We start from the raw sequence: 16,240 nt of genomic DNA, 5'->3' as shown, positions 1-16,240 counted from the left end.
TATTCTCTTAGACACTCTCCATTTCTCTCCCCATTACAAATTTTCCACCTAACACTCCCATTCTCTCCCTCTCCACCTCCGAAGTCATATCCATAAGAACATCCAGTCAACCTTCCACTCCCACGAGCTCGGCGCATCACCTCCCCCGCCGGAGACACGCGCTGAGAGCTCCCACATCTAAAGGGATCGAGGCGTTTATGCGAGGAGCGAGTCGAAAGCCGCTCATGTAGAATCCGATTCCACTTTCCTGGGCGGACAAGTGGCGGACAGGACCCAGGCAGACAGGTACACGAGGAGGCTGATTCATGGAGGAGGAGGAGGAGGAGGATGAGAGGGAAGAGGAGGAGGAGGAAGCGGTAGTGGTCATGGTGGTGAGGAAGGAGAAAGAGCAGTAACAAGAGGAGAAGATGGAAAAGAAGGAAGAGAAAGACTAACAAGAACAAGATGAAGAAAAACAAGACTAAAAAGGGAGATGAAGAAGGGGAGCAGGTCATGGAAGCTGAAGGTAATGATAACAAGGGAGGAGGAATACAAGAAAAGGAAAGAAATAAGAAAGAAAATTAAAGGAAAGTAGGAACAAAGAAAGAAATGAAGAAAAGAAAGAAACAAGGAAGGGGAGATGGGAAGACGGTAGAGAGAGAGAGAGAGAGAGAGAGAGAGAGAGAGAGAGAGAGAGAGAGACATAAACCACAACACAATACCTGATACACTACCAATAAATCACTGTATAATCTATTCTAAGGTGAAAGTAATCAAAAAGGCCACAATAGTAATGGAAATAATCGATTACTGAAGAAAAATTATCGCCCATCACTAGTTATCACTGCATCTGTTTTCACCCCGGAGATGAGCACTGAGGCCGCGCGCACCTCTAGACTACTCTCCCTAATCAACACAGGCTATACACGTGAACAAGGTAACCACTATCTATTATTACCCCGGAGATGAGCACTGAGGCCTCGCGCACCTAATCAACACAGGCTATACAAGTGAACAAGGTAACCACTATCTATTATTACCCCGGAGATGAGCACTGAGGCCTCGCGCACCTAATCAACACAGGCTATACACGTGAACAAGGTAACCACTATCTATTATTACCCCGGAGATGAGCACTGAGGCCTCGCGCACCTAATCAACACAGGCTATACAAGTGAACAAGGTAACCACTATCTATTATTACCCCGGAGATGAGCACTGAGGCCTCGCGCACCTAATCAACACAGGCTATACACGTGAACAAGGGAACCACGTGTAACTATTTTCCCCTCAAGTGAACTATTTCCAAAGGGCAAAATAGAGCCCAATCGGGTTTTCGTTAGTGATTTTTTAGGCTCAAAGTACAGAGGAAGGGTTACACTGCCACCAGGGTCACAAAACTACCCCTGGAAATGCCCATGACTCCTACGAAAGCCTTGTCAATATTTTTTTTTTTCGGTTGACGGTACAGAGGAAGGGTCACACTGCCACCAGGGTCACAAAACTACCCCTGGAAATGCCCACAGCTCCTACGAAAGCCTTGTCAAATATATCTTTTTTAGGTTCACGGTACAGAGGAGGGGTCAAACTACCACCGAGGTCACAACACTACCCCTGGATTTTTTTTTTTTTTTTTTACGTCGTTGCCTGTTGCGCCGGTAGGCATCTTCCTGGTGGGGCCTGATGGTCGGCCCGAGGCTTCTTCCAGGTGGGGCCTGATGGTCGGCCCAGCCCGTTCTGGCGCAGGCGAGTGTTTATAGTGGCGCCATCTTGCATTACCACCGAGGTCACAACACTACCCCTGGAAATGCCCATGACTCCTAGGAAAGTCTTGTCAAATGTTTTTTTTTTTTCTTTTAGGTTCACGGTACAGAGGAGTCAAACTGCCACCAGGGTCACAAAACTACCTCTGGAAATGCCCACAACTCCTAGGAAAGCCTTGTCTAATGTGTGCTTTTTTGTTTCACGGTACAGAGAAGGAGTCAAACTGTCACCAGGGTCACAACACAACCCCTGGAAATGCCCACAACTCCTACGAAAGCCTTGTCTAATGTGTGTTTCCTTATGTTCACGGTACAGAGGAGTCAAACTATCACCAGGGTCACAAAACTACCCCTGGAAATGCCCACAACTCCTAGGAAAGCCTTGTCTAATGTGTGCTTTTTTGTTTCACGGTACAGAGAAGGAGTCAAACTGCCACCAGGGTCTCAAAACTACCCCTGGAAATGCCCAAAATCCCTACGAAAGCCTTGTCAAATATATTTTTTTAAGTTCACGGTACAGAGGAGGGGGCAAACTACCACCGAGCTCACAACACTACCCCTGGAAATGCCCATGACTCCTAGGAAAGTCTTGTCAAATGTGTATTTCTTTAGGTTCACAGTACAGAGGAAGGGTCAAACTACCACCAGGGTCACAAAACTAATCCTGGAAATGATTACTACTACTAGGGAAGCCTTGTCAATGTGTGTTTTCTTATTGCACGGTATAGAGGAAAGATCAAGCTGTCACCAGGGTCACAAAACTACCCCTGGAAATGCCCAAAATCCCTACGAAAGCCTTGTCAAATGTGTGTTTCCTTAGGTTCACAGTACAGAGGAGTCAAACTGCCACCAGGGTCACAAAACTACCCCTGGAAATGCCCACAACTCCTAGGAAAGCCTTGTCAAATGTGTGTTTCCTTAGGTTCACGGTACAGAGGAGTCAAACTGCCACCAGGGTCACAAAACTACACCATACCTTAATGTTCCAATACTTACTACTGACAGGTACTACTTACGTCTTCCCTCACACGACTCCTAAACCAATCAATACCTTCTTAATGACACAAAGACTGACAGGTGATTCAATTTTACCTCAAACCACTAAAAAGATCATTGCACTGTTCATTAACTTCATACTGACAGGTGTTGAAATCTTAATTACCTCACACGACTATCAGCGCAGGTAACACACACACACACACACACACACACACACACACACACGTACCTTCCCTCCTCCTCTCTTTACGTCCAGATAGCAAATAGCCAGTCCTTCTTCCTCTCTCTTTTTCCTCCCCCTCCCTTCCTCTCTTCCTCCCTCCTTTCCTTCTCCTCTTCCTCCCTCCCTTCCTCCTCCTCCCCCTCCCTCCATTCCCTTGTTTCCTCCCCTTTTTATCCGTTCATAGTTAATTAGTAAGGTAGTTAGAGAGTTAAGTAGTTAAGTAGTAGTAGTAGTAATAGTAGTGGAGGTGGTAGTCTGTGTGTGTGTGTGTGTGTGTGTGTGTGTGTGTGTGTGTGTGTGTGTGTGAACATAAGAACATAGGAGTCTGCAAGAGGCCGCTAGGTAGCTCCTCTGAACCTAAGCTCCCGTGTAGCTCCCGTGTATCTAACCCCACCTAATATCGCTGTCCATGAATTTATCTAATCCATTTTTAAATGTAACAATTGTATTGGCACTCACCACATGACTGCTAAGCCTATTCCACTCATCCACCACCCTGATTGTACTCCAATTTTTGCCTATGTCCCTGTGTGTGTGTGTGTGTGTGTGTGTGTGTGTGTGTGAGAGAGAGAGAGAGAGAGAGAGAGAGAGAGAGAGAGAGAGAGAGAGAGTGTGTTGATGTGCTGAATTAGTCTTTTCTCTTGTAATTATTTTTCGCATATTTTATTAAGCCCTTCATATAAACCCCTCTTTCCTTTAAATTTGAGTTATTTATCTTTTTATCTTGTTATATTTCCATATAATTCCTTCTTTCCTCTTTGTTTGATGCAAAATTTTCTGAGGTTCTTTCTCAGACATTTCCATGAAGCACAAATGATTTCCCTTCCAAATATTTTTCTATTTCCTACATTTTTTTCTAATTTTGCGTTGGTTTTCATATTTTCTTTTTCATCTTAAATTTCACTTGGTCTTTTTTTCTTTTAATCAAGCTGTTTTTGTCTTAGGTTGGACTCTCTCTCTCTCTCTCTCTCTCTCTCTCTCTCTCTCTCTCTCTCTCTCTCTCTCTCTCTCTCTTTTACAACGAAGTCCAGATTCCCTCTTTCCACTGAATTCAAATTACGGACATTTTTTCCTCATGTATTTAATTCATCACTTTTTCCTCCCACTTTTCCTCCTGCTCAGACGGTCGCAACACCCTCCCCGCCCGCGTCTCGTCCGTCCTTCTTTGCACTAAATTTAAATTACGGACATTTTTTCCTCATATTTATATCATCACTTTTTTCTTTCCACATTTCCTCCTGATCAGATTGTCTCCCCCCCCCCCGAACCCGTGTCCCGCCCTTCCCGCCCTTGTCCCGTTACAACACCGCGGGGTTTTCCGGAGCCCTCCCCCGCGGCAGAAAAATTACAGCCGCCCGCGTCTAAGTGTGTGTGTACGTTTGGCCTGAAGGAAAAGCAATTATAACACCTGGACTCGTATTCTCGCACGCTTCGGGCTCTTGATACGATAATTTTCTAAGGCCACAGAAATAATGCGTCAGGTTCCCAAGAGTGTAGTACTCGTCCATGGCGTAGAAATCTTGCAAAACTACCGCCAGAGATATGAGCACACCCGTGGCAATCCCGACAACTTCTACGAGAGGTTCTTGACACGGCGATCCCAAGGCCGTGAAACGTTTGAAACTATGGGTCCTGAACTATCAAGACGGCAGATTAGTTACTGCTGCCCGCGTCAGTGTGCGTGCGCTTGGCCTGAAGGGAGAACAATTATAACATAGGGAGTATCAAGACGGCAGATTAGTTACTGCTGCCCGCGTCAGTGTGCGTGCGCTTGGCCTGAAGGGAGAACAATTATAATACTATACAGGGAGTATCATCAAGACGCCTCTGCTAGTAATTTCACCTCGTTGTTTTTCCTTCAGTCCTCTTCGTGGGAAGAACACTTTGGGGGTCACATTTTGTTCGGTTCTTGGCAGTGTTTTTGTTGTTGCTGTTTGGTCGTTGATGTTGTTCTTCCAGTCGACATTTTTTTTTATTCAGTTCTTGGTAGTAATTTAACAGACAAATATACGAAGAGGGTGGAACTTTCTGTATGTTGATATGTATGCCGGGATGAGTGTCAGGCATCTTAATTATTCTTACCTTTACAGTTCAAGTATGTTTAACAACGATACGAGCCACGCGATCCACGTTAGTGGCCGCTACCACGGAGCACGATGGGGAGTCAGGGGTGGGTCCAGCTAATATGTTTATGAACGCTACGAATCATGCGTTAGTGACCGCTACCACGGGGCACGATGGGAAGTCAGGGGTGGGTCCAGCTAATATGTTTATGAACGCTGCGAATCATGCGTTAGTGACCGCTACCACGGGGCACGATGGGAAGTCAGGGGTGGGTCCAGCTAATATGTTTATGAACGCTACGAATCATGCGTTAGTGGCCGCTACCACGGGGCACGATGGGAAGTCAGGGGTGGGTCCAGCTAATATGTTTATGAACGCTACGAATCATGCGTTTGTGGCCAAGGAGCACGATGGGAAGTCAACAAACAGTGTCGCGGGACCATGCTGGCGAGTGGCGATATCAGTATCAATGGAGGGGAGACTGTTTTACGGCCTCAACTTCCTGTGTGATGGGAGCCGCCGCCCCGTTATGCTCTTGGAGAAAGAATGGTTAATGATAAGCCGGAGTTACTTATAATAATAATAATAATAATAATAATAATAATAATAATAATAATAATAATAATAATAATAATAATAATAATTATTATAATAATAATAATAATAATAATAATAATAATAATAATAATAATAATAATAATAATAATAATAATAATAATAATAATAATAATAATAATAATAATAATAATAATAATAATAATAATAATAATAATAATAATAATCAGTGTGTGTGTGTGTGTACATGCTTAAATTGTTACGTGCGTAAGTGAATGTGCGTATATTTTCATGTGCGTGAACTTTGTGCGTTAATATTTATGGGCGTAAGAGAGAGAGAGAGAGGAGAGAGAGAGAGAGAGAGACTATTGGAGAACTCTTATCATTTGTTCTCTCTCTCTCTCTCTCTCTCTCTCTCTCTCTCCCTGTCATGCGTATATTCATTTTCATTTTTTTTCTCGTTATTTTAATTTTTTGTTTTCTCTCTTCTTTTAGTTTCCTCCTTTCCTCTCTTCCTTCTCTCCCCCTTTCCCTCCGTCTCTTCTCTCTTCTCCTCTTCCCTATTTCTTTCCTCCTTCTCCCTCCTTCATATTATTCCTTCCTTTCTCTTCCCTTAATATTTCTCCCTCCTCTCCCTTCCCTTTTTCCTTCATATTTCTACTTCCTCACTAATCTTTTCACACACACACACACACACACACACACACACACACACACACACACACACACACACACACACACACACACACACACACACACACACACACACACAGTCACCCTTTCAATCTCAGCGGCATTTTTTCCCTTCTCTGAATATGCCGATTTTCATTTTCTGCCCTGTTGACCTCTAGTATTGACCTGACCTGTTCACGATTGCGCCAAGAGTAATGGGAACTGGAAGGCGACGCGTTCTACTGGGGATATGGGTTTCTTTTTTTCTTTTTTTTTTTTTTTTTGCTTCTTCAGTGAGTCCAAAGGTTAGATTATGAGATGGATGGCCGACTCTTTTTAGCTTCCTCTTCTTCTTCTGCTTCTTCTCTTTCCTCCTCTTTTTCCTCTTAATATTTTTATCTTTATTTCTTCTTTTTCATCTTCTTATCTTCTTCTTTTTCTTCTTCTTCTTCTTCTTCTTCTTCTTCCTCTCCTTTTCCTTTTTTTTTTTTCGTTTCTTCTTTTTTTCTCCTTCTTCTTCTTCTTCTTCTTCTTTTACTTTTTCTTCTTCTTCTACTTCCTCTTCGTTTTTTTTTTTTCATTTCTTCTTCTCCTTCTCCTTCTTTTTCTTTTTCTTCTTCCTCTTCTTCTTCTCTTTCCTCTTATTTATCCTCTTTTTTATTTTTATTTTCCTTTTTTATTTTTTTTTCGTCTTATTTGTTTTTTTCCCTTTAATCATTTTCTTTTCTTTTTCTTTTTCGTTTTCCTCTTTTTTTCTTTCCTCTTTCTCTTTTCTTTTTCTTTCTTCTTCCCTTTCCTCTTTTTTCCTTTCCTTCTTTTTCTTCCTCTTTCTTTTCCTTCTCCCTTTTTTTTCTTTTTTTCCTCTTTTTTTTCTCTTCCTCTCCTTCTTTTCATTTTTCTTCTTTCTTCCTCTTTATTCTTCTAATGTACTCTTTCTTTTCCTTTCTTATATTTCTTCACCTTCTTCATCTTCATCATCTTCTCCTTCTTGTCGTAGTAAAAGGTGTCACGTGTACTCATGTTATCAGCAGCGGAAACGATATCCTGTCACCAGCAAGCCTTTGTTGTCTCCAGACTCTCTCACACACACACACACACACACACACACACACACACACACACACACACACACACACACACACACCCTTCTCATGTCAACTATTTGCAAGAGCTGAAAAGGATATCACTCGGGTTTTCATGAGTTTTTTTTTCACTTTCAGGTTACAGAAGAAGGGTCCAACCATCACCAGGGTCTTTCAACTAGCCCTGAAAATGACCCAAACTCCTACGAAAACGGTATCAAATATGTGTTCCCTGGGCGCCGCATCGCCTGAGTGTATGGCCTGCAGGGAAAGGTTACCCGACCCCTTCCTGGGAGTTCACGAATACACACTGAAGCAGATTAACCGAACGAAGATTAAAGGGATTGGGACGTGAAATTAATCATGAGAGAACCGAAAGGGAGTTCACGAAGAGACTGAAGCAGATTAACCGAACGAAGATTAAAGGGATTGGGACGTGAAATTAATCATAAGAGAACCGAAAGGGAGTTCACGAAGAGACTGAAGCAGATTAACCGAACTTAGATTAAAGGGAATGGGACGTGAAATTAGTCATGGGAAAACCGAAAGGGAGTTCACGAATACACACTGAAGCAGATTAACCGAACGAAACTTAAAGGGAATGGGACGTGAAATTAGTCATGGGAAAACCGAAAGGGAGTTTAAGAATGATACCTGCTGATGCAACCGGGACGAAGACAAACTGACCACTTATGCACAAAAATATGGGACACACAAACGAGAGAAGAGAAAAAATAAACAAATAAAGAAACACGATCAACAAACTTACTGAACGAAAGTATAAGGGAATAAGACGGGTCATTAATTATATGAAGACGGAAAAGGCTGGAGAGAGAGAGAGAGAGAGAGAGAGAGAGAGAGAGAGAGAGAGAGAGAGAGAGAGAGAGAGAGAGAGAGAGAGAGAGAGTTGATTAGCTTGACAAGTGTTAGTAAAGTCTCCGGAACTGACATCCAAATTTCAGTATTCCATTATATACAATTAAAGGAGGAGCAGGAGGAGAAGGAGGAGGAGGAGGAGGAGCAGGAGGAGGAAAAGAAGGAGGAGGAGAAGGTGGAGGAGGGAGAGTCATAACTTCGTATCACATACACTCAGACTCAGACTTCCTCTCTCTCTCTCTGCTTTCTTTCTTCTCTTTGGTATTTTCTATTTTTTCCCTTCTTTTGTTAACCTTTTATTCTTCTTCTTTAATTTAATCTTTTTATTGTTGTTGTTCCTCGTCCCTTGTTCTTCTTTTTTTTCCGTTGTATTCCTTTTATTCTTTCTTCCCTTTCGTGTCCATCCTTCTCTGATCATTTCCCTTCCTTTCGTGTCCATCCTTCTCTGATCATTTCCCTTCCTTTCGTGTCCATCCTTCTCTAATCATTTCCCTTCCTTTCGTGTCCATCCTTCTCTGATCATTTCCCTTCCTTTCGTGTCCATCCTTCTCTAATCATTTCCCTTCCTTTCGTGTCCATCCTTCTCTAATCATTTCCCTTCCTTTCGTGTCCATCCTTCTCTGATCATTTCCCTTCCTTTCGTGTCCATTCTTCTCTGGTCATTTCCCTTCCTTTCGTGTCCATTCTTCTTTGATTATTTCCCTTCCTTTCGTGTCCATTCTTCTTTGATTATTTCCCTTCCTTTCGTGTCCATTCTTCTCTGATCATTTCCCTTCCTTTCGTGTCCATTCTTCTCTGATCATTTCCCTTCCTTTCGTGTCCATCCTTCTCTGATCATTTCCCTTCCTTTCGTGTCCATTCTTCTCTGATCATTTCCCTTCCTTCCGTCACCTGCAAGGGAGACAAAGAGCCGCATTTTCAAGCGTCTCGGCGCCTCAGTTCGCCTGTTTGAAAAGCCTCTATTGGAAGGTGCTGAGACTTTCCAGCATGGACTGTTGAGTGATCCTCGTGATAGTTTTACTCAGCTTCTGCACCTTGAACAGAGAAAGTCACCCGTGAGCTCCCGGTTGATGTTCTCTGTGGCGCTGAGTAATAGTCGTACTTTGAGCCCGGAGTAAGTTGTGTCGAGGCGTGGAGTAGTACACAGCAAGTCACGCACGAAACATCCTGTCCCAGATCTGGAAACTGTAGGAAAATTATCTAAAAGGCGCCCAGTATATAATCACAAGCACAGCCATTTCTCCCCAGTGTCTCTCTCGTCCTGCCGGGAGTGGTCGCTGCTCGCTGAATTGCGTCTCCAAGGAAAGGGAGGCCACGAGTCGCTGCGAAGATACGAGAGTGAACGCCTCAGCAGTCTTTAGAAGCTCAACACTCTAGACTCAACACTCTTCCCCTGCACACACACACACACACACACACACACACACGGTGAGCCACGATGAAGGCCAGGCTGCCCTTGATCTTGGTGTTTATTGAATCATCGTTGCTTGCGGCCGGAAATTCCTTCAGACCCCACTGGGACCCACACTGCCCTGCCCAAATTGCCATCTCGGGGGATGAGGAATGGAAGAACGTTACCACCAGGGAACATAACAGGGGCGCCTGGAGCACCACCTTATACGTGCACCCCGATCCAGGGTTCAAAGGCATCAGGCTCGTGGCGGCGGGCGATGGCTGGCTGAGTGACGCCTGGTTCACGCTGGACGCCACTTGCTTCCCTGGGGACGCACAGTGGTGGAGGTTGTGGGCACGTGTGTTGAACGATGGCAGCATCAATGGCTACGGTCTTCAGTTTGCAGTACAGGTTGGTGATTGTGCTCTTGGGTGCCGCAGAACAGGCTACTTCCCTGATTACTGGGCTGTTACTGTTGAGGCTCACGGGCCCTCAAGGTGGAGATCAAAGTACCCGAGTCGACAATGTACTCTAAAAGGATACACAAGTCAAAGCTTCTCATGGATAAACTGCACCTACATCCCCATCACCACCACCACCACCACCACCACCCCTACAACCACCATCACCACAACCACCATCACCATCATCGTTGTGTCGGCAATGATAGGTGTTGGTGTTCTTGTTGTTCTTGTGGTAGTGATGTGGCGTTTCCGGCAGCGAAGGATATCCAAAGAAGGTAAAAAACTCTCTCTCTCTCTCTCTCTCTCTCTCTCTCTCTCTCTCTCTCTTTACAGCAGAGTAAGCAGATCAAGGGAAAAAGATGAAAAAAAAAAGTCCCGCTAAGCAATGCTATTACAGTAGTGTGTGTGTGTGTGTGTGTGTGTGTGTGTGTGTGTGAAAGAGAGAAAGAGAAAAAAAAAGTTAAATGCAATAATAATAATAATAATGGTAGTAGTAGTAGTAGTAGTAGTAGTAGTAGTAAAAAATGTAGTAGTAGTAGTAGTAGTAGTAGTAGTAGTAGTAGTAGTAGTAGTAGTAGTAGTAGTAGTAGTAGTAGTAGTAGTAGTAGTAGTAGTAGTAGTAGTAGTAGTAAAAAATGTAGTAGTAGTAAAAAATGTAGTAGTAGTAAAAAATATAGTAGTAGTAGTAGTAGTAGTAGTAGTAGTCTGTTAGCTTAAAAATAAAATGTTTAGTAAAGTTTGTAATACTAAATAAAGATGGTTGTCGTACAGTCATTGGCATGGGTAAATGATGAATTGCTTTGTGAAAGGATATGAGCGAATATACCGCTCACAACGCAACTCTAATAGATTGAGGCCCGTAAAAGTAGTAAAAAAAAAAAAAGTAGTAGTAGTAGTAGTAGTAAAAAATGTAGTAGTAGTAGTAGTAGTAGTAGTAGTAGTAGTAGTAGTAGTAGTAGTAGTAGTAGTAGTAGTAGTAGTAGTAGTAGTAGTAGTAGTAGTAGTAGTAGTAATAACAGAAGTAGTAGCAATAGTACTACCATTAGTAGCAGTAGTAGTAGTAGTAGTAGTAGTGGCAGCAGTAGTAGTAGTGGCAGCAGCAGTAGTAGTAGTAGTAGTAGTAGTAGTAGTGGCAGCAGCAGTAGTAGTAGTAGTAGTAGTAGTAGTAGTATGAGGACAGTTCCTGATGTTGCTCCGTTACTAAAACCTCTGGAAGATGCTATCAGAAACACCTTCATACCGGCGATAGCAAATGGGAGATGTCCCAGTGACCAGGAGAGAAGATTGCTGGAGTTGCCGCCAAAAATGGGTGGGCTCGGCATCACCAACCCGCAAAATCTGGCTGAGTCTGAATTCGGGAACTCAATCCGAATCACAGCCTCCTTGACCGGATATATTACGTATCAAAATGAAAGGGGAGAAGACAACCCTCAAGATATTAGGTCACTAAGGAATGAAATCTCCATAAACAGAGAAAGAAAACAGAGAGACACTCTGAGTGACCTAATGAGAAAACTCCCAGAAGACACAAGGAGGAGGACAGATATTGCACAGGAAGTGGGCGCTTCAAACTGGCTAACCACACTACCTATCAGGGCAAAAGGCTTCAACTTAAACAAAAAAGAATTTACTGATGCCCTTGCCCTCAGGTATGGCTGGCCAGTGGATGGGCTCCCAAACATGTGTAACTGTGGCTCACCCTTCAACCAAAATCATGCCATGACATGCAAGAGAGGAGGTTTCGTCTGCATGAGACATGATGAAGTAAGAGACGTAACAGCTCAGATGCTGAAAGAAGTCTGCCACGACGTGACTGTGGAACCCATGCTGCTCCCTCTGCAAGGCGAACACCTCGACAGACGCACCGCTAATGTTTCGAACGAAGCACGAGTGGATGTTAGCGCCAGAGGGTTTTGGACTCGTGGACAAAGGGCATATTTTGACATAAGGATCTTTGATCCCATGGCCCATTGCCACAGAGACCTGACCCTTGATGCAGCCCACAGAAGAAACGAACAAGAGAAGAACAGAGCATATGAAGAAAGAATACAGAATGTGGACCAGGGCTCCTTCACCCCGGTAGTATTCACGACGGCAGGAGGGATGGGACCAAGGGCGCAGAGCTTCTACGCAAGACTCGCCGAAACACTGGCGGATAAGAAACAGCAGCCAAGAAGCGGTGTGTTCGCCTGGATGAGATGCAGGCTGTCCTTCTCCCTCCTGAGGTCAGCCTTGGTCTGCCTGAGAGGAACCAGGTCACCTGCACCCAAAACCACCCGCATTGCTAACCTGGACTTTGAGGCGACGGTGGTTGATAGTCGTATCAACCACAAGCTCTGTTAGCTTAAAAATAAAATGTTAAGTAAAGTTTGTAATATTAAATAAAGATGGTTGTCGGCCACAGTCATTGGCGGGGTGGGGCCAATGAATTGCTTTGTGAAAGGATATGAGAGAATATACCGCTCACAACGCAACTCTAATAGATGGAGGCCCGTAGTAGTAGTAGTAGAAAAAAAAAAGTAGTAGTAGTAGTAGTAGTAGTAGTAATAACAGAAGTAGTAGCAATAGTAGTACCAGTAGTAGCAGTAGTAGTAGTAGTAGTAGTAGTAGTAGTAGTAGTAGTAGTAGTAGTAGTAGTAGTAGTAGTAGTAGTAGTAGTAGTAGTGGCAGCAGTAGTACCTTCTGTTATCGGTCCTAGCATGTCCTCGACACACCCGCAGATGTGAGGATGCGATTCCAAGGCGAGACCGAGGTGGTCGAGAACAGCCTGTACGAGACCGTGGAGAACATTCGCGGGGCCGAGGTGGTCGAGAACAGCCTGTACGAGACCTTGGACAACACCCGCAGGACCGAGCTGGTCGAGAACAGCCTGTACGAGACCTTGGACAACACGCGCAGGACCGAGCTGGTCGAGAACAGCCTGTACGAGACCTTGGACAACACCCGCAGGACCGAGGTGGTCGAGAACAGCCTGTACGAGACCTTGGACAACACCCGCAGGACCGAGGTGGTCGAGAACAGCCTGTACGAGCCCTTGGACAACACCCGCAGGACCGAGGTGGTCGAGAACAGCCTGTACGAGCCCTTGGACAACACCCGCAGGACCGAGGTGGTCGAGAACAGCCTGTACGAGCCCTTTGAAAACGTGAGGAAGCCGCGGTGAGGAAGAAGGAAATGGAAGAGGAGGAGGAAGATGAGGAGCAGGCGTGAAAACATGGGAGGGCAAGCAACAAAAAGCCTGCTGGTTCATCACGAGGCTGCCTGCTTTAGCGACATGTGAATCAGCTCGTCAGCCAATTGAGAGACCTGCGCCACAGACTGAAGCACTTTTGTACGCACGCGCGGGCACTTCGAGCTCGCCCCTGACGCAGCAAAGTGACGACCAGTGCGATCTTGGAAGGAAATTATCGCTTTCGACCAAACTACTTCTGCTGGAAAGCTGTTCCAGTGGCGGACGGGTCTTCGAAAAATAACTCCTGCCGATATCTGTGGGGTGGGCGAGGCGACGCACCCCCGGCGCATGCCCCTATTGATTGGCAGATTGCTGCATCGTTTGAAGGAAGGAAGGAAGGGAGGAGAGAAAAAAGAAGAAAAAAAAGAAGAAGAAGAAGAAGAAGAAGAAGAAGAAGAAGAAGAAGAAGAAGAAGACGAAGAAGATGAAGAAGAAGAAGAAGTAGAAGAAGAAGAAGACGAAGAAGAAGAAGAAGAAGAAGATGAAAAAGAAGAAGACGAAGAAGATGAAGAAGAAGAAGAAGACGAAGAAGAAAAAGAAGAAGAAGACGAAGAAGAAGAAGAAGAAGACGAAGAAAAAGAAGAAGGAGGGGGTGGGAGGAGGAGGAAAAGGGGGAGATTTATACGGAGGTTGCTTGCCTTGCTGGTTCAAAACGTTAGGCGGGGACTGGAGGGGACACGAAACAGTTTAACACGTGTGTACGCGGCCATGGGGACGTGGAGGGGCTGACGCGTGCTGAGAATGATGGCGAGAAGAAGAGAAGATAATAATAATAATAAGAAGAAGAAGAAAAGACCAAGTAGCCACGGTTAGTACAGCCAGTGGGTTTAAATCCATGACGGGTGTATTAACTAAAGGAAGACGAGGGTTTGGCCGGCATTATAACAGCCAATGATATAGTTTATATAATAGCCTGTATGACATATGTATTATATGTGAATATTCTTTGATGTGAATATATGAGTATGATGCCCTATGACAGGGATGTGACTATGTGACATGAATATGTATATGGTATGATTAATTAATTAAGAACATAATATGAATATGACGTGATTTTTTAAATATGCAATGAATATAATATATGATGTGGATATGGATACGAATAACATATATAACTATGAATATAAACATGTAACATGGATATGAAGATGGAATAGATGGATAGATGGAAAATATATGAATAAATTATATGAATAAAAATAAGATAGGGTGATATGATGTGAGTAAGGAATGAATGTGAATACCACCCTATGACTGGGGTGTGGCAGGCTGTTATCAATATGAATGTGATGTGGCTATAATGAGGATATGACATGACATGAACACGATGAAAAACATATTACATGATGTGACTATGAATGTGTTATGCTGTGTGAAGATGAATTTGAATATGATGGGACAAATGTGATATATATCTATATGTAATACATGATATGACGCCAATATTGCAACAGCCTTCAAGAAACGGCAAAGGACTATTTCCCGTGTTTCTTTACCTCTCTCTCTCAGCCACTTGACTTGTAAATCACACTTGAATGATATAAAATGAAAGCTTCCAGACTTATAGACGTGGTCTGTGGTGTCAAGAGATATTTTTGATACTGACTCAACCATATTTATTTTCCATCAGTGATTCCTTACTTCTCAAGAGGAGAGTATCCAGACACCTCTCCTCTTGAAACTGACCTCTCTTTTGGCCACTCCTCTTAACTCTTTTAAAAGGATCAGTAATTGGCAGGCTTTTTTTTTCATTATTGTTTTATCTTTTTTTTTTTTGCCCTTGAGTTGTTTCCTTTACTGTTGAAAAAAAAATATTAAGGGGCAGGGTACTGATAACAAAGGTCGGTTTTATAAGACTTTCGGTTCTCACATCGGCAGGGCACTGATAACAAAGGTCGGTTTTATAAGACTTTTTCGGTTCTCACATCAGCAGGGCACTGATAACAAAGGTCGGTTTTATAAGACTTTCGGTTCTCACATCGGCAGGGCACTGATAACGAAGATCGGTTTTGTAAGACTTTTTCGGTTCTCACATCAGCAGGGCATTATAAGACTTTTTCGGTTCTCACATCAGCAGGGCACTGATAACAAAGGTTGATTTTATAACTCTTTCGGTTTTCACATCAGCTATTTCTAAAGGTCAAAGAGGGATCAGACGGGTTCTAATGAGCGTTTCTGGGGGGTTCATAGTACAGAGGAAGGATCAAACTACCACCAAGGTCATACAACTACTCCTGGAAATACCCAAAACTCCCACGAAAGGCTTGTCAAATAGGTGTTTCTTTAGGGTCAGGGTACATGCAGAAGAACGGTCAAACTACCACCAGGCTCATAAAACTATTCCTGGAAATGCCCAAAACTCCCACGAAAGGCTTGTCAAATATGTGTAGCCTACTTTGGTGATGATATATGTTTTAAATGCGGCCCCAAAGAGTGATAGAAATATTGCGCATGTTTTGCTCTGAAAAAGGGGCGCGGCACATTTTCTGCGACGCATTTCCTGACGAGTTGCGTGAGCTGCTGTGAGGGGCGGGGCGGGGCATTGATAAAAAAAACCGAGATATTTTGCGCATACGTATTGCTCCAAAAAAAGGCTCGGCATGTTTCCTACGACGCAATTCCTGACAAGCTGCGTGGGACTGTTGCACACACACACACACACACACACACACACACACACACACACATTTAGATGAAGAGATGGTGAAGAAACTAATAACATCGATGATACGTCCAAGACTGGAATATGCAGCATTAGTGTGGTCACCTAGATTGAAGAAAAAAATTAGAAAGTTGGAAAGAATACAAAGAGCAGCGACTAAATTACCGGAAACTCTGAGAGAACATACTTATGAAGAAAGACTGGAGAAATTGGGACAAACAACACTGGAGAGCAGAAGAGAGAGAGGGGACCTAATAGCATTGTACAGGATGC

The sequence above is a fragment of the Eriocheir sinensis genome, unplaced genomic scaffold (genome assembly GCF_024679095.1).
Source record: "Eriocheir sinensis breed Jianghai 21 unplaced genomic scaffold, ASM2467909v1 Scaffold45, whole genome shotgun sequence".
NCBI classification, from domain to species: Eukaryota; Metazoa; Arthropoda; class Malacostraca; order Decapoda; family Varunidae; genus Eriocheir; species Eriocheir sinensis.
This window is presented reverse-complemented; position numbering follows the sequence as displayed.